This window comes from Gossypium arboreum, chromosome 1 (assembly GCF_025698485.1).
Source record: "Gossypium arboreum isolate Shixiya-1 chromosome 1, ASM2569848v2, whole genome shotgun sequence".
Classification (NCBI taxonomy): domain Eukaryota; kingdom Viridiplantae; phylum Streptophyta; class Magnoliopsida; order Malvales; family Malvaceae; genus Gossypium; species Gossypium arboreum.
Genome location: NC_069070.1, coordinates 24,750,401 through 24,769,724, shown reverse-complemented (window position 1 = coordinate 24,769,724; position 19,324 = coordinate 24,750,401). Strand labels below are relative to the sequence as shown.

The following is a 19,324-nucleotide window of genomic DNA, read 5'->3' as shown; positions in this document are numbered from 1 at the left end:
ATTTTGTTTAATTTATAATCTAATCCATAAGCCTTAAATTCTAAATTGTAACTAATTAACGCATATAATTGATTAATAGCTCACTAATGGATCATAATCTACTACTTATTTTGTTCTTGGAAAAATCTCGGTTTAACTTTTCAAAACCCCTTGATTTAAAAAATTTTGATCCAAAATCGAACTTCCAAAAATTCGACATGTTACAGGTGAAATTATGAGAAATTGATGGAGAAAGCAAGCATGAGGGGTTTTTTAGGGCTTAGTTTAGATTTAATTCTTATTTTTATTTTTCAATTGTCTAATATTTTGTAATTTGTATTAAATGGGTTGGGTTGTTTTATGTTTATTTTGTTTGGGTTTGGAAAAGTAAACTCTCTATTTTGGATTTTAGATTGGTTGGGTAATATTGTTGGATTTGAGCTTAATATATATGTTATATTTAATATGTAAATTAAAGTCGATTTCATTGATTAAAACAATTTGAAAATCCAAAACCGAAATCTAATCAACATCACATGATTTAATCAACTATTGCAACCGTACTAAATTCGTAGCTGACCAAATTGAACCAAAAATTTAAGTTTAGTCGGTTCAGTTAATTTAGTTGATTTCCATCTAATTTAGTTCATCCCTAATGATTTGTAAGGAAAATATCTATTTCTTTTTTTTGTAACTTAAAGTATCTATTGGGAGCGAGTTCAATGACTAACCATTCGTGTTTGGTCGGCCCATTAAAAGAGTAGACATTAATTACAAGTTTTAAAGTTATTCTATACGAAGGACGAGGACCGAACCTTCAACTACTGATTCATGTAAGAGAGACCATTGTTATTTCACCTAACTCTTGTAATTAAAATATTTATTTTTAATCCTTGAAGATAAGAATTGAGTAAAGCAAAAGTATTGTTACGAGTTAATTAATTCAGTTTTAATTAGTTGAGATGAGTTGCAAAAAGAGGGAAAACTAATTTTGTTAACCGTTAAGTTAGTTGTAATTAGTGTAATTGATTCTTTGATGTGTATGAAAATGATAAGCATATAAATAACACCCACTAATTAGAAAAAAGAAGGTATAGTAATTATTACTTTTTTTTTCAAATCCCTAATTTCCAATTCTTTTCTCTCATTTCTTCTTTCTTTTGTTCTTATTTGTTCTTTTTCTTCTTGATTTCTTCTGTTTTTGTGCTCATTCATACAATTTTATTATGAATTTCTTGTAACAAAAAGTGACCTCCAAGTCTAATCTACTTTTTAACTCATAAGTAATGATTTAAGTTAAAACAAGATCAACTAAGATATAAGAAATTGTTGCTAAAATTTTGTTGGTTTCTCCTACATGTTTCCCGACATTTATATATCTTCAATATAATTACTAACTTTTTCTTTTTTTGGTAATTATACACTACAAAAAAATAGTGTCTAAACCCTTCATCTTTTAACACCTGTCCAACTAATCAATCAAGAGGTTTTTTTTTTTTCGATTTTAATCCGATGATATAATTTCAGTTTTAACCCTTAAAATATGCTCAAAATTTAAATCTATATATGTCCAACATATTCTCGAGTTGGCAAGTGCCCTCAATTTCATACCATTTTTTAACATTACATGATAATCATCAATTTATAATTTTGGTTCCTATATTATATTCTATATAACTATATCTAAAAAGAAGGTTACACTATCGATATTTTTTTTCTTTTACATTATACAAAAAATGGTTAAATTTCAGTTTTGGTATCTTTACTATGTTTAAATTTGATATTTAATCATTATATATTTTTACAATGTTATTAATTAATTTAAATAGTTAATATCTTTAATTTTTATTAAAATGTTACATGATTATATATAATTTAAATGCTCTAAGAGTTATGAAGATTAACACATGGCTCCCATTTCTTTTGGGTTTGCCTTACGTTTTATTTTTTTTTACATTATAAGAAAACTGTCAAATTTTAGTTGTAGTCCCTATACTATGTTAAAACTTGAGATTTAATCTATATACTTTAATTTTGACATAATTTGGTCCATTTACTTTGATAATCTCGTTAGTTAGTTTAAAGAGTTAACATTGTAAATTATTTCAATCAAAATGTTGATGTCAAATTTTTTAAGCATAATATTCCAACCAAAAAAATTATTTTATCATGACAAGTTCAAATGAGTGTTTTAAAAGAAATCACATTAGTCTTTTTGAAAATAATAGGGTAAAGTCCCAATCATCATTCATCAACATAAGAGAATATATATACATGTCATATGGCACTTAGAATCAAAATAGGAAAACTACTCCTAGTCACCCTCTACTTCCTATAATCTAAATTATTCCTAAAATAAATTATCTCATAATATTCATATCTTTCCTTAATACCACCCTCAAGTTGGAGTATGCAAATTGTAAATACCGAACTTACTAAGACAATAATCAAATTGTTTCTCTCCCAAAGCCTTTGTAAATACATCTACTAGCTAATTTGCAGTAGAGACATATGAAGGAGAAATAAGACCCTCCTAAATTGCATCCCGAATAAAATGACAATCCACATTAATATGCTTTGTACATCAATGATTAATAGGATTACGAGCAATCTGCAGAGTAGACTAACTATAACTAAACAAAAGAATAGCTTTAGGATGGTGTACCCTAAGACTCAGTAGTAGAGCCTTTAACCATTTCAATTCACAAGTTACAGAGGCCATAGAATGATACTCTGCTTTAGCTGAGGATCGAGAGACAATGTGCCACTTTTTAGTTTTCTAGGAGATAGGCGACTTCCCAAGAAACACAAGCCAACCAATTAAAGACCATCAAGTGATGGGATATATGGCCCAATCTGAGTCACACCAGCCTTGTAAAGACAACTCACTATCGGCATGGAGGAAGATACCTTGGCCTAGAGCACCTTTTAAATAACGAACTGCTCGAATTGCAACATCACAATGCTTTTGCTTAGGATGTTACATAAATTGAGATAAAGCATGCACAAAGTATGTTAAATCTGGACACATAACAGCCAAATATATAAGGCAACCCATCAATCACAAATAGAATTTAAGATTTGCAATCAAGTCCTCTATAACATGTTAAAGTCTGTGGTTTTGTTCAATCGAAGAGCCAGCTAGTTTGGCTCCCAATAATCCTGTATCAAAAATAATATCAAGTGCATACTTATGTTGATGCAATAACAAACCTTGAGCACTATAAGCAACCTTAATACCCAAAAAATATTTCAATACTCCAAGATTCTTCATATGAAAACAATTACTGAGATAGGCCTTAAAAAACTTCAATGCAGCAAAATCGTTACTAGAATTGATTAAATCATTGACATACACAAGCACATTAATCTACACAACACACTTAGTATATGTAAAAAGGGAATAATTAGAGTAAGATTGTAGGAAGCCATATCCTTTTAAAGTCGTAACGAGCTTGGCAAACCAATAGCAAGGTGTCTGTTTCAAATCGTACAAAGATTTTCGAAGCCTACACATCGTACCCATATTCAAAGTGTTAAACCCATGTGAAAGTTTCATATATACCAACTCATCAAGGCCACCATGCAAAAAGGCATTGTGAACATCTATTTGATGAAGCTCTCAATTCTTTGGTACAACGATTGTCAAGAACATTCAAACAGTCACTATTTTTGCCATCAGAGCAAAAGTCTCACTATAATTTATTCCTGCTATTAATGATTTTCGAGAACAACTAAATGGGCCTTTAATCTCTCAATGGTACCATCGGAGTTGTATTTTATCTTGTACACTCATTTGCTACCTAGAACTTTCTTTCCAGGAGTAAGAGACTCCATAGTCCATGTGTCATTAGCCTCCAAATCTTGAACCTCCTTTTACTTAGCACTATGCCACTCTGCATCTTTCATAGCCTTTTTTAAAAAACTGTGGCCCCACCCTTACATTACTATTACAAAAAAATTTCTATTTTAATGGTAAATTTGTCACAATTAATGTAATGTGCTATAGGAAATTGCGTACCTGAAGAAGGAGAGGAGGTGGGTGATAGGGCAGATGGACTTTTCTTAATCATTGTATCTGTGAAAAAAATCCTTCAATTTGGATAAGGGGATTTTTGTTCTCATACCTGAGCCCATAGAGGAATCAAGAGAAGCATTCGAACTAGAAGTTGAGCCTTGCAAACCATTACCCGATTGGGCAGCCACCTTTATCAGCACATCCTCCATTGAGACAAGAGACGGCTACATTTGTGGTGGTGAAGAGGAATGATGTAATAGCCCGATTTTGGGTCTAGTCGGAACAGTGGTTTCGGGACCACAAACCCGACGAAAAAAAAATTTTATTTTTATTATATTTTTATAGTCTATAAATTTATGAAAATATTTCGTAAAAATTTTATTCAAAATTTTGACGTTTGAGCACTCAATTTAGTCAAAAGGACTAAATTGTAAAAAGTGCAAAAGTTGAGTTCTTTATATATGAGGTGCCTAATTGTTATGAGTTTTAAATTGAATGTCCTTATGTGACAATTATTCCTTTAATAAGTTAGTGAATGGATATTTGTTTGGTATTTTTGAAATTTGGTTGAAATAAAAGGGTAATTTTGTAAATTAATTAAAATAACCTAATAAGACAAATGATAAAAGCTATCTTTTTTTTCATTCTTTCTTCTTCAACCGTGGAAAGAACAGAAAATAGCAGCCATGGATGAGCTCCATTCGCCAAGCTTTTATGGCTTATATAGGTATGGTTTTTGTCCCGCTTTTAATGATTTTCGTATTTTGAGATCCCGAAGCTTAAATTTTCTATTTCTACCAATTGATTGAAGAGAAATTAGAGTTTAAAATTTACCCATTCATGATATGGTTGTGCTTTGATGATTTATAGTGGATAATGAATGTTTGATGTGTTAAATATGAGTTTTATTCAATGAATTTGGTAAAAATGTCAAAAGGGTTAAATTGTGAAAGTTACAAATTGGTCATAAGTGTGTGAATTAATGAAAATTTGGAGTTGCCATAGAAGAGAAAAATGTTCAGCATGTCTTAAACCTTATAGAAATTGAATAAAATTAATTTACGAGCATTGGGGCAAAAGTGCAAATATGCAAAAGTTTAGGGTCAAAATGAAAATTTGTAAAATATGATTTTAGACCCATATGAATATTGTGACTGATTGGTAGGCTAAATGTGATGTTATAGATGATGAAAATTGAGACTTGGACCTAGAACGGAAAGAAATCGATTTATGGACGAGTATGTCCTTTTCACATTTGTGGTATCGAGGTAAGTTCAGTATGTAAACAATACCATGCTATACATGTATTTAAATGTTATCATTACATGAATTGTACAGATATTAATGTGTATGTAATTAATAGAAATATGACAAGACAAAGCCTTAATAGACGAGGAAAAATCCCGCTTGAACCTTAGGAATAGAATAGGATACGAGTGACATGTCACTAGGAATTATGAGTCTAGATGACTAGCTCGAGAGTGAGCATTGAAATGTCATGAGATATGAGGTAGCTTTAGCTACAATTGAAGCACTTATGTGCAAAGGCTTTTCCGAGTATCTAATTAGTATTCCAAGTGTTCAACGGGCAATCCAAGGAAAGAGTTAATGATGGTCTCAATGAGGTAAGTCATTGGTGAGTATGCACTCGAGTTATGTTACGAGTTGTGCAAGTATGTATACTAATCCTATGAGAATGCCTTGATATGTGATGATCTATGATGCATAATATGTATTCTTACCATGATGGATAAAATGGTGTTGTATTAATATTATGAACAATGATCATGAATGAGTAATTTAGCCTTGACAGATTTGAGTTACTGCAGTAGTGTAACTTTGAAAATACACTAAAAATAGTGGAAAATGAGTTAGAGGCAGAATAAAATATGGGATTAAAGCTTAATGAGTCTATTTTGACATGAAAGAAACAGAGGAAGAAAAAGAATTCCATATTGTTTGATATTTGAATTCTTGTGAAACAGGGTCTGAATGAATTCGAGATCCCCTGTTCTAAATTTAGAAATTCACCAAAAATTGTAAAAAAATTATTAAGAGTTATACCTTACATTAATGGATTCCTTATTGAGTCTATTTTATGGGGAATAAATGGCATGGTCGTTGGAATTTTGTACAGGAGAAATTCGGTTTGTAGTGTACAGGGTCGAGTGGTCATACCCTGAAACAGGGAGATTTTAACTAATAGACTGTACTATTTGGCTTAACCAAAATTCTGGAAATTTTATGGAAAAAAAAAATAAGTCTAGTTTCAGGAAAATTAACAGAACTTAATTCGAGTTTCAGTAGCTCAGATATAAATAATTTAGTGACCATTGCTCGGAAAGACGACTTGTAGTGAACTTGAAAATATGTTGTAAACATTGATAAAACAAGTTAATGAGTTGCTTATTGTTTTCATATGAACTTACTAAGCGAAAGCTTACCCCCTTCTTTCCCATGTTTTCTAGAGTTCCAAGTTAGCTCGGGTTGGAGGCCGTCAGAGATATTATCACCCTATCGAGTTAACGTTATTGGAGTAAGTAAACTCAAGTGATTCGAGTCTATGGCATGTATAGGGTTTTAATGTGAGTATGCAATATTATGATTTAGCCAAAGGCATTGGCTTGTTATTAAGGTAGTATTAGTCATGTAAATTGGCCTATGTCGGCTAATGACGTTATGGGCCCATATGATTATTCTTATGCATTTATGTTATTATTTCTTGTGATGTGGCTTACAACATGTATGCCTAGAGATTGAATTGAGATTCATTGATGAGCTAGTAACTAATACAGGATTAAGTGATTGGTAAATAGTTAATAATGCTTCATGAATGGTTTGTGATGTAATGATAGTTATGTCTAGTATGTGGTAATGATATGGGCAAATTCTATAATATTTATTACATAAGAAAATAACTTGAGCATATCATGTTTGTAGATGTTTAAGAGCTCATTTATGCCACGTTGTATGTTATTGGATAAGTATGTATCTATGCATGTGGTGTGAGAGTGACAAAAGGCTTGATAATTAGACTATTTCTGGCCACACGGCCCGAGCACATGGGCGTGTGAAGCCTTAACGCAAGAGATTTTTCTAAGTTTTTCATGAGTTCTCGATTGGGTCCCGAACCGCCCTGAATGCATGATTGGGCCTCGTAAGTTCGCCTAAGGGACAAATTGCATGTGAAAAGAAAAGTTTTTAATTATTTGAGATTTCATGGCCCTGTTTAGTATGGAAGTGTTAGTAAAAGTCAGGTAGCACCTCGAACCCCGTCCCGGTGTCGGATGCGGGCGAGGGGTGTTACATTTAGTGGTATCAGAGCATGGTTTAGTCGGTTCTCGGACTAACCTAGCGTAAGAGAGTCTAGCTATACATGCCATAGTATTACTCGTGATAGTGTGATATCTCTCGGCCCTAACAAAACTGTTGATTAAGACAGGATTGAGTTTGAACCGAGCAAATCTTGATAGAGATAAGAGTAAAGTTGAGATTTTTGAATCATGCTTGTGACATGCTGAAAATGGGAAAGGTATGAAAAGATATTCATGATTTTCATATGAACTAGTATTCACTATGTGATACTCTTGAGTTAAAGAATGTGAAATAGTGGAGTAAAACACGTTAAGTTGTGAAAATGCTTTTATGCATGTTAGTATTCATACGATGTTAAATGTCCAACTTGATTTGGCCAAGTGTTTAGGAAAAGAAAGAAATTTTCTTGAAATGACAGAATGTATGTATGAATGCTTTTATTGCATGATTAATAATCAGTATATACATGAGGTTGGCATTTATGTCTAGATTGATGAAGTCAATATGCAATAATGTTATGCTTTATAATCTCAGTTACAGAATCATAAATGTCACAATAGCATGAAAGTTGTAATGAAAGATCAAATTGGGTGGAACGCAGGGAATGAGTACGATCGTTCACTAATGAATTGACGGAAAAGACTATGGTTGGACCATGGCAATACATGAGATTTGTGTGCCAGTGTAAGACCATGTATGAGACATGACATCGGCATTGAGATGAGGGCTAGTGTAAGACATGTCTGGGACATGCATCAGCCACAGTATGAGAGCTAGTGTAAGACATGTCTGGGACATGCATCGGCCTCGAGATGATAGCCAGTGTCAGACATGTCTGGGACATGCATCGGTTACGAGATGTGCTAGTGTAAGACATGTATGGGACATGCGTCAGCACGGTTACATGTGTCGTTGTAAGACACATCTGGGACACGGCATCGACACAGATGGATGAGAGCTAGTACAAGACCATAGTTGAACTATGGCATCAAGTAAGCGATGTACTCAAAACCATAAGACGTTCTCCAATTTGATAAATATTGGTAAGTGATTAAGACTAAATATGGGAATTTGATAAAACATTAAGGGTAATTCGAGAAAAAGAAATAAAAGTTTGAGTTATGATAAATTCACTTATGTTTAGCTAATATTCGCATGAAATAAAGTTACATGTATTACTGATATATGTGAAAATGTGTTTATAACAAGTTGGAAATTTGAAATGTTTGAATCAATATGCGTAAAGCTATGCTGTTGTTGAATATGTATTTGCTTGAGAGTCAAAAGTTTAGAGGCTTTACAATCTTCGCCCCTTACCAGAATAGATTTATATGATGAGATTCTCGAGAGATATGTTGCATAAGCTTGCAAAAGTGAAACTGAAGAGTACAAAAAATGGAATAGTATGAGATTAGCGAAGATAGAATTAGTTAGAGGAATAATGTCGGACTTGCACAGATGTCTGAGTATGACGAATTCAATTAAACAAAAGTGATGGCTATCTTTCTCTTCTGAGTATTCTATGTTTTCCTCTATTCTGGGGAATACGTATAGTTATCCCTTTCGAGTGGGAATTCTACTGTGTGAGGATGCTGGAGACTGTGATATTAGATGAAAAGTTCTATTGGTCCAGTTAGTTATGATCTACATTTCCCCATCTCTTCAGATTTCTATTCTGATATATTGGAATGAAGTTGACAGTAAAAATCTATGTAAGATTATTCTGATGTTCTATTGATTATGGTTTATTTATGCGAGAATTATATTATCTCTATTATGAGAAATTCTAAAGCATACTGCATGTAGTTTCCTTCGGTTTTCTCTGAGGGATTTTTGGATCATCTTTATTATTTTCTTCGGATTATATTCTCGATTTCTGGTATAATCTTTAAATCTTGGAATTTCTTATATTGGCTTTTCTATCGTTCTTGTTTTGAGAATTATCAAGCTTGGTTTATCTTTACGAGTAATCTTTGACTTGCGATATTAGAATTTGTTATGATTAAGCTTCGGCTCGATCATAGAAGTGTGGGGATTTCAATTGTCGAGATTTCTTTAAAATTTCGGGGTAAAGAATGGTTATTCGCAAAAGTAAATCTGAGTTATGTGCATTTAAGTTTATTCTCCGGTTCGAGAATACCATTACGTGTTCTTTGGTAAGTAGTCGATAATGTAAATGATGGGTTTTATTCTTGAAAGTATGTTATGGAAACATATTAGTTGGATTTCTCTTGTTCGAGAGATGTTATAAGTATAGTTATCCCGATTAATAAAAAGACCACATCTATGAAGTTGGAATCATTTGATTCATGTTAGTAAAGTTTCTAAACAGTTGATGATCGAGTATAGAAATGTGGCTATAAGTGGTAAATTAAACAAGTACAAGATGATTCGACTTTTAATTTGGAATTGCAGGAGGATTTGATTTCGGTTTCTATTACTATTAATTGAGTAAGATTTGATCTCGAGAAACTCTGGGTATACAGAGAATTGAGTACAGAGTTCACAGCAGTATCTTGTTTATTCGTTCAAAGGATGTCGAATTGTCTATAGGGTAAAGCCGAATATCAAATGTATTCGAGATTATTATTGTCAGTTATGACAGTGGGAAGAAAATGATAAAGGACTGTTATGAATTTCGTATCGGGATGTCTCTCATTTCCAGGAAAAAGGAGAGATGCAAGTTGAATTGTGAAAGATTGATGATGGAAGTCTGCATGATTATTTTAGTATGTACAGATATATTATTCAACCGATGTGACTGAGTTGTATGTTTCTAAGTTTATAGTTCCAAGAATGTCAGTCTCCAGTGTTTCAAATTGAGCTCCGAGGCTTATACCTCAACTATGGAAAAGCTATAGGAAATCTTGAGTATGAGCTTGTGTGGAATTGTTTTGTAAGTTGTGAGAAAAAGATATAAGTGACTCGTGAAAGTAGAGAACAACTTTTTTGGTAAGATTTTCGGGGACGAAAATCCCTAAAGGGGGGAAGAAATGTAATAGCCCGATTTTGGGTCTAGTCGGAACAGTGGTTTCGGGACCACAAACCCGACGAAAAAAAAAAAATTTATTTTTATTATATTTTTATAGTCTATAAATTTATGAAAATATTTCGTAAAAATTTTATTCGAAAATTTTGACGTTTGAGCACTCAATTTAGTCAAAAGGACTAAATTGTAAAAAGTGCAAAAGTTGAGTTCTTTATATATGAGGTGCCTAATTGTTATGAGTTTTAAATTGAAAGTCCTTATGTGACAATTATTCCTTTAATAAGTTAGTGAATGGATATTTGTTTGGTATTTTTGAAATTTGGTTGAAATAAAAGGGTAATTTTGTAAATTAATTAAAATAACCTAATAAGACAAATGATAAAAGCTATCTTTTTTTCATTTTTCTTCTTCAACCGTGGAAAGAACAGAAAATAGCAGCCATGGATGAGCTCCATTCGCCAAGCTTTTATGACTTATATAGGTATGGTTTTTGTCCCGCTTTTAATGATTTTCGATTTTTGAGATCCCCGAAGCTTAAATTTTCTATTTCTACCAATTGATTGAAGAGAAATTAGAGTTTAAAATTTACCCATTCATGATATGGTTGTGCTTTGATGATTTATAGTGGATAATGAATGTTTGATGTGTTAAATATGAGTTTTATTCAATGAATTTCGGTAAAAATGTCAAAAGGGTTAAATTGTGAAAGTTACAAATTGGTCATAAGTGTGTGAATTAGTGAAAATTTGGAGTTGCCATAGAAGAGAAAAATGTTCAGCATGTCTTAAACCTTATAGAAATTGAATAAAAATTAATTTACGAGCATTGGGGCAAAAGTGCAAATATGCAAAAGTTTAGGGTCAAAATGAAAATTTGTAAAATATGATTTTTAGACCCATATGAATATTGTGACTGATTGGTAGGCTAAATGTGATGTTATAGATGATGAAAATTGAGACTTGGACCTAGAATGTAAAGAAATCGATTTATGGACGAGTATGTCCTTTTCACATTTGTGGTATCGAGGTAAGTTCGTATGTAAACAATACCATGCTATACATGTATTTAAATGTTATCATTACATGAATTGTACAGATACTAATGTGTATGTAATTAATAGAAATATGATAAGACAAAGCCTTAATAGACGAGGAAAAATCCCGTTTGAACCTTAGGAATAGAATAGGATACGAGTGACATGTCACTAGGAATTATGAGTCTAGATGACTAGCTCGAGAGTGAGCATTGAAATGTCATGAGATATGAGGTAGCTTTAGCTACAATTGAAGCACTTATGTGCAAAGGCTTTTCCAGTATCTAATTAGTATTCCAAGTGTTCAACGGGCAATCCAAGGAAAGAGTTAATGATGGTCTCAATGAGGTAAGTCATTGGTGAGTATGCACTCGAGTTATGTTACGAGTTGTGCAAGTATGTATACTAATCCTATGAGAATGCCTTGATATGTGATGATCTATGATGCATAATATGTATTCTTACCATGATGGATAAAATGGTGTTGTATTAATATTATGAACAATGATCATGAATGAGTAATTTAGCCTTGACAGATTTGAGTTACTACAGTAGTGTAACTTTGAAAATACACTAAAAATAGTGGAAAATGAGTTAGAGGCAGAATAAAATATGGGATTAAAGCTTTATGAGTCTATTTTCACATGAAAGAAACAGAGGAAGAAAAAGAATTCCATATTGTTTGATATTTGAATTCTTGTGAAACAGGGTCTGAATGAATTCGAGATCCCCTGTTCTAAATTTAGAAATTCACCAAAAACTGTAAAAAAATTATTAAGAGTTATACCTTACATGAATGGATTCCTTATTGAGTCTATTTTATGGAGAATAAACGGCATGGTCGTTGGAATTTTTACAGGGAGAAATACGGTTTGTAGTGTACAGGGTCAGAGTGGTCATACCCTAAAACAGGGGAGACTTTAACTAATAAACTGTACTATTTGGCTTAACCAAAAATTCTGGAAATTTTATGACAAAAAATAAAATAAGTATAGTTTCAGGTAAAATTAACGGAACTTAATTCGGAGTTTCGTAGCTCCAGATATAAATAATTTAGTGACCGTTTCTCAGAAAGACAGCTTGTAGTGAACTTGAAAATATGTTGTAAACATTGATAAAACAAGTTAATGAGTTGCTTATTGTTTTCATATGAACTTACTAAGCGAAAGCTTACCCCCTACTTTCCCATGTTTTCTAGAGTTCCAGGTTAGCTCGGGTTGGAGGCCGTCAGAGATATTATCACCCTATCGAGTTAACGTTATCGGAGTAAGTAAACTCAAGTGATTCGAGTCTATGGCATGTATAGGGTTTTAATGTGAGTATGTAATATTATGATTTAGCCAAAGGCATTGGCTTGTTATTAAGGTAGTATTAGTCATGTAAATTGGCCTATGTCGGCTAATGACGTTATGGGCCCATATGATTATTCTTATGCATTTATGTTATTATTTCTTGTGATGTGGCTTACAACATGTATGCCTAGAGATTGAATTGAGATTCATTGATGAGCTAGTAACTAATGCAGGATTAAGTGATTGGTAAATAGTTAATAATGCTTCATGAATGGTTTGTGATGTAATGATAGTTATGTCTAGTATGTGGTAATGATATGGGAAAATTCTATAATATTTATTACATAAGAAAATAACTTGAGCATATCATGTTTGTAGATGTTTAAGAGCTCATTTATGCCACGTTGTATGTTATTGGATAAGTATGTATCTATGCATGTGGTGTGAGAGTGACAAAAGGCTTGATAATTAGACTATTTCTGGCCACATGGCCTGAGCACATGGGCATGTGAAGCCTTAACGCAAGAGATTTTTCTAAGTTTTTCATGAGTTCTTGATTGGGTACCGAACCGCCCCGAATGCATGTATTGGGCCTCGTAAGCTCGCATAAGGGACAAATTGCATGTGAAAAGAAAAGTTTTTAATTATTTGAGATTTCATGGCCCTGTTTAGTATGGAAGTGTTAGTAAAAGTTAGGTAGCACCTCGAACCCCGTCCCGGCGTCGGATGCGGGCGAGGGGTGTTACAAATGAGGCTCGCCACTACCCTCTGCCATTCCCTCTAGTGCCCCACCTTCATCCACAAAACAAAAAATTTCCACAGAAATATTTGCATCTAAGTTATGTATAGGTTCAACATTAGAAGTGTCAATATCCAAGTACGGGAAAAAATCTTCATAAAATTGAAAATCTTTATATGTGAAAAAACCTTTATCTTCAAATTATATAACATCCAACCTTTTTTTCCAAAAAGATACCAAAACAAATACATATTTTTGACAGCAAATCGCAAATTTGTCACCTTTTGCTCGTTGATTATGAGCAAAACACAAATAACCAAAAACACGCAAGCCATCATGCGAGGGTAGAGAGCCAAAAATAATGTCATAGGGAGTTTTATTATGAAGTACACTCCCCCCAAAACATAATCGGAAAATTCCCTTGCTTAGTTGCTACAACACTTTGTCCATCTAGTAAATTGGTAAGGCAAGAGTTCAAGTCACGAATATCAGTCAAAAAATAAAGATTTCTCGTTACATAATTAGAAGCATCAATGTAAATTATCCAAAAATTATTATCAAACTCACCATTCAAGCAATTTGTTTGAATTTTAGGATTACAAAATGTAGCACCCCTTATCCGTGTCTGATGCCAGAACAGGGTACGAGGCATTAACAGACTTAATCGTTCACAAACATGAAAAAACCAGGCTATAAAATTTCATTCGTATCAAAACTTTTCTTACACATGCAAAATGTCCCATACACGGCCTACAAAGCCCTAAACATGCATTTAAAGTAGTTAGGGACTAAACCGAGAACCTTAGAAAGTTTTGGGAAAACTTACAAAATTTTTCCATGACACAAGGTCACATGCCCGTGTAGACACAGGGACACGCCCGTGTGCCTTCGACACGCCCGTGTTCTAAGGCCGTATAACTCTCTGACTATGTCGTCAGTGAAAAATTTGGACCACGCAGCCAAGCCACATGCCCGAGTGCTAAGGCAGTGTCCCCCACACGGTTGAGACACACGGTTGTGTCTCAGTCTGTGTGACCAACAATTAAGCCATTTTCCAAGCCTTTAAGTTACCCTTAATCCTTCACATCTTCATTTCCATATTACACATTTAATTCATGGCCATGACCATTTAGATTGGTCATAAAACATTCATCATGCACATATTTCATAACACCAACCATATATGGCCAACAAGCATAATCACATCACAAGCATTAGAACATAGCATAGATAGATAGGTTCACAAACCATAATCAATATGAGTCACCCTTCATGGCCATATACAAATAACTCAATACAAGCCAATTCATTTGGCTAGTCATGTTAACACATATCATATAAAAAAAAAACAAGTCCCTATACATGCCACTCACTTGAAAACACTTAGCATATATATATATATATATATATATATATATATCAATATTCCAAAGGTGATGGTTTGATAGTGTGGTGCTGCCTCCGACGACCTCTAACCCCGAGCTAACTTGTCAACGCTAAAGAAAAGGAAAGGAAGGGAGTAAGCTTTAAGCTTAGTAAGACTGTATGAAATTAATAAGCAATTTATCAACTTGCTTCTTAAGGTAATACCACAATATTTGCTCTTTTGCTTATGTTCAAGTCAAGCTATTTTCTCGAGTTACATTCACTAAATTATTTATTTCTGGAGCTACAAAACTCCAAATTAAGATCCGCTAATTTTTCTTGAAACTAGACTCACATATCTTCTTACCATAAAATTTTTAGAATTTTTGGGCTCGCCAATAAGAAAAATTTTATTCTTTAAAGTAACCCTTGTTTTGTTGTTTGATAGTTCTTACCCCTCTTCACTAAAAATTAACTATCTCCTCGTGATGTTCTATTTTGTTTCTTTTAAAAATATACTCATTAAGAATTCTAAGAATATAAATTATAACCCATAATTATTTTTTACAATTTTAATGATTTTCCCAAATCAGAATATGGGATTTCAAAATCATTCTGACTCTATATCACAACAATTCAAATATCTCATAATATGAACTTCTTTTGCTTACACCATTTCTTCTATATGAAACTAGAATCAATAAGCTTAAATTTCATATTTTATTCAGCCTCTAATTCAATTTCCACAATTTTTGATGGATTTCCAAAGTCAAACTGCTACTGCTATCCAAAACTATTTCAAATTAGGCCACAAGGTGAAGGGATAAACATATCATGTCCCAATTTAATTCGACCTAAAAGCCTCACACATAATCATCCATCAAATTTACCACATAATTATACACCATACGTATCGACCTAATATTTACAAGGTCGTCACAAAGTCATTCTCATAGGTATGACTTACTCATTTACACTCTTACCAAAAGTCCAATATGCATCGAACTCACCACTCATGAATTTTTAGTACATACCTGTACCCTTTCAACATGGTCACAAGCACAGCTTACTCATTTACATAGCTAGAACTTACTCGTATCATTCTTACCATCAAGGCAACCTAACTAGACTCGTATCTCATGAGTTCGAATAAGAACCTGTACCATTCACAACATAATTATATCATTCCATATCATTATCATAAGCCTTAAAATAACCCGTGAGCCCTTTTGGAATACTAATGGATATCCGATAAGCCTCACACAAGAGGGTGAATTGCCAATGTCATGTCCCAGTCATGGTCTTACACTAGCTCACATGTCGAGGTCGATGTCATGTCCCAGACATGGTCTTACACTAGCTCTCGTCTCAAGGCCGAGGCCATGTACAACATGGTCTTACACTGGCTCACAATTAACACTGATGCCATGTGCAACATGGTCTTACACTGGCTCACAATCAACGCTGATGCCATGTCTAGCATGGTCTTACACTGGCTCACATGTCACCCAAATGTCATGGTTATTCCTAGGTTTAACCGGGAATTTAGCACATTAATTTTCATCATACATTATTCAACCATATTATGCAAAATCATTCATTCAACACACAATAATATGTACAACTTACTCGTTTAAATGGAATATCATATTCCATCAAATTTCCAATGTATTCAATCATCACATAAATGTTATTAACATTTGGCATCACTTTCTCATACTCAGTATCATCAACATATAATTCAATACAATCATAGCAAGATAGATTTCAAGTATATTAACAATAAAATGGATAACATGCTTTTTTAGTCACATAGACTTACCTCGATTGCAAAAATGACCAATTATTCCCTTTTTGTCCTAAACCACGTTCTTTCTTGATTTAAGCCCAAATCTTGGTTTTCTTGATTTGTAAGGGATATAAGTTGCTGATATTTTTATGCTTTCAAAACCCCCTGTTTGCTGGTATTTTCGGTGGAGAAGAAGAAATGAAAAAGATGAATTCTTTTGTTTTATTTTAAACTTATTTCTAGTCAAAATAGGTCACCAACTTCACCTAATTTTGACTTTTCTATTTCCTTTATCTCTATGGCTGGCCAAGCCTTTCTTAAAGGTCTATTTTCTCTTTAAAGACACCTAATTGTGGTTCTCTAGCTATTTAACACATTTAGCTAGCAAAACAAAGCTGTTGCCCTTTGTGTGATTTAGTCCTTTTTCTCAATTAAGCAAGCAATCGCTAAAATTATTTCACTAAAATTTTCATGCACTCATATAATCATGCTATAACACATAAAATAACATTAAAAATAATTTATCTGGCCTTGGAATAGTGGTTTCAAAACCACCATTCCGACTAGTGTCCCGAGACTAGACCTTTCGTCTCGTAATCCGTGCGGCCTTAGGCGATTCGCTCGTCCAAACTCGCCTAAGTCAGCCTTTACTCGAATGAGGACTCCTTAAGAACTCCTCCAAGGCACCAACTCAAATAGCGGAAGCAAACTTATGCCAACAGAAGCTTATAAAGAACAACAGAAAGGGACGCTCGCAAAGTGTTTGAGTAAATGCTCTCTATTCTCTTATTCACAAAGAATAATGAAACAATGAATGGAGTGAGTATACATGAGGGGGAAGCTCTCTATTTATACTTGAGCTCCCCCAAAACTGACGGTCAAGATACATATACATCGATGGACGAGATTAACCATATCCCATGATTTAAGGCATTTACAAGATATTGCCATATCAAATCCTATCTAATCTTACAAGATATGATTTTCTCTATCTTTTAAGATTAGTTACCATAGTTGCCTAAGTTGTCATATCTTCGTTATCGGGCCAACCAGGCTTCAATCTAATAGGCTTCTCCAACAGTTCATTGAATCGGGCCAGCTTTCATGGGCCAAATGATCCCCATCTAAGCAATAGACCTCCATCGGATGCATTTGGTTGTCATGGGCTTTGAACCCTAGCTCGTGACACTAGGCCCAAAATCGGGTTGTTACAATTCTTCCCCCTTTAGGGATTTTCGTCCCCGAAAATCTTACCAGAAAAGTGGTTTTGATATTTGTAACACCCCGTACCTGAGACCGTTGCCGGAGTCGAACACGAGGTGTTAATAGACTTAATTCATTACTTAAACAGCTCAAACAATTTATTTTTAAAATTTTCAGTCAAGCTAACAATCTGCGTCATAGTCGCTTAAAAATTCATATCTCGAGTTACGAAACTCGAAATCCAATTCCATAAATTTTCCCTGAAACTAGACTCATATATCTATTTACTAATTTTTTTTATAGAATTTTTGGTAGAGCAAATTAGTACTGTTTATTAGTTAAAATATCCCCTGTTTTAGAGTTTGACTGCTCTGACCTCTGTGTATTACGAATCAAATATCTCCCTGTACAGAGTTTAAATGACTATACCGTTTGCTTCTAATAAAACTAGATTCAATACGGAATCTGTACATATAAGTTATGACTTCTAATTATCTTTAAACAATTTATGGTGAATTTCCAAAGTCAGAACTGGGAATTGCTCTGGCCCTGTTTCACAAAAATTCAAACATCTCATAAAATATAACTCATAGCTGTTTTGTTCCATCCATATGAAAATAGACTCATAATTCTTCAATTCCATATATTATTCATCATCTAATTCTATCTCTACTATTTTTAGTGATTTTTCAAACTTATGTCATCTTCGTCATTGTTCGAATCTATTTTATGGTAAATTTTACCTATTTCATGGTTTTCATGGATTAGCTAGCAATTTAGCATACATAACACCAAATATGATCATGATTAGCCATTCCAATGGCTAATCATTACCAAGCATTTCCATACCACTCAATAACCATATCATAAGACCATATACACAAAATGATTATAATGCTATACATGCCATACTCAAAATATACAAGCCATTATGCCAAGATGGTATACGGATAGTGTGAGCATGCCTCTGATCGTTCCCGATTTCTGAGCTGGCTTGTCAACATTACAAGGAATGAAAAGGAGGAAGTAAACATAAATGCTTAGTAAGCTCACATGCAAATAGCAAGTAACGCAACTATATAAGCAAACATAAAACATCATTTGCATAATCATCACCGAGACATTCATATCACATTTTCATTTATCATCTTACCATATTGTTGTTATATCAAGTTTTCAACCTGACGGTTAAGTACATACCTGTTCAAAGTATTCATTTCACAACACTTACCAATACGTCCCTTTCATCTCGAGTATTCCTCTGCTTGAGTAGAATTTTACCCGTTGAACACATCGGAATATAATTCGGATACATGGAAAGTTTGCACATAAGTGCCACATATGTAGCCAAGCTACTATGTAACCCGCCCATAAGCAAACTCGGACTCAACTCAACGAGCTCGGGCGTTCGCATCCATGAGTGAACTCGGACTCAACTCAACGAGCTCGGATGCCTAGTTACATCTCTCGAACTCGGACTCAACTCAACGAGTTCGGATGCCCAAACATCCTAGTGACATGTCACTTGTATCCTAATCTATTCCTAAGGTTCAAACGGGCATTTTCCTCGATCACACATCTTTGCCATCTTCCACGGAATAT

The 19,324-nt window shown here is 33.6% G+C and overlaps 1 long non-coding RNA gene across 1 annotated transcript; it reads left to right on the top strand.

The window, feature by feature from the left end:
- The first annotated feature begins 11,184 nt into the window (after window positions 1–11,184).
- Window positions 11,185–12,887, top strand: LOC128292988 (uncharacterized). The gene is made up of 2 exons (XR_008282998.1): window positions 11,185–11,327; window positions 12,533–12,887. It is a non-coding gene; the product is annotated as an uncharacterized LOC128292988 (long non-coding RNA).
- The last annotated feature ends 6,437 nt before the right edge of the window (window positions 12,888–19,324 follow it).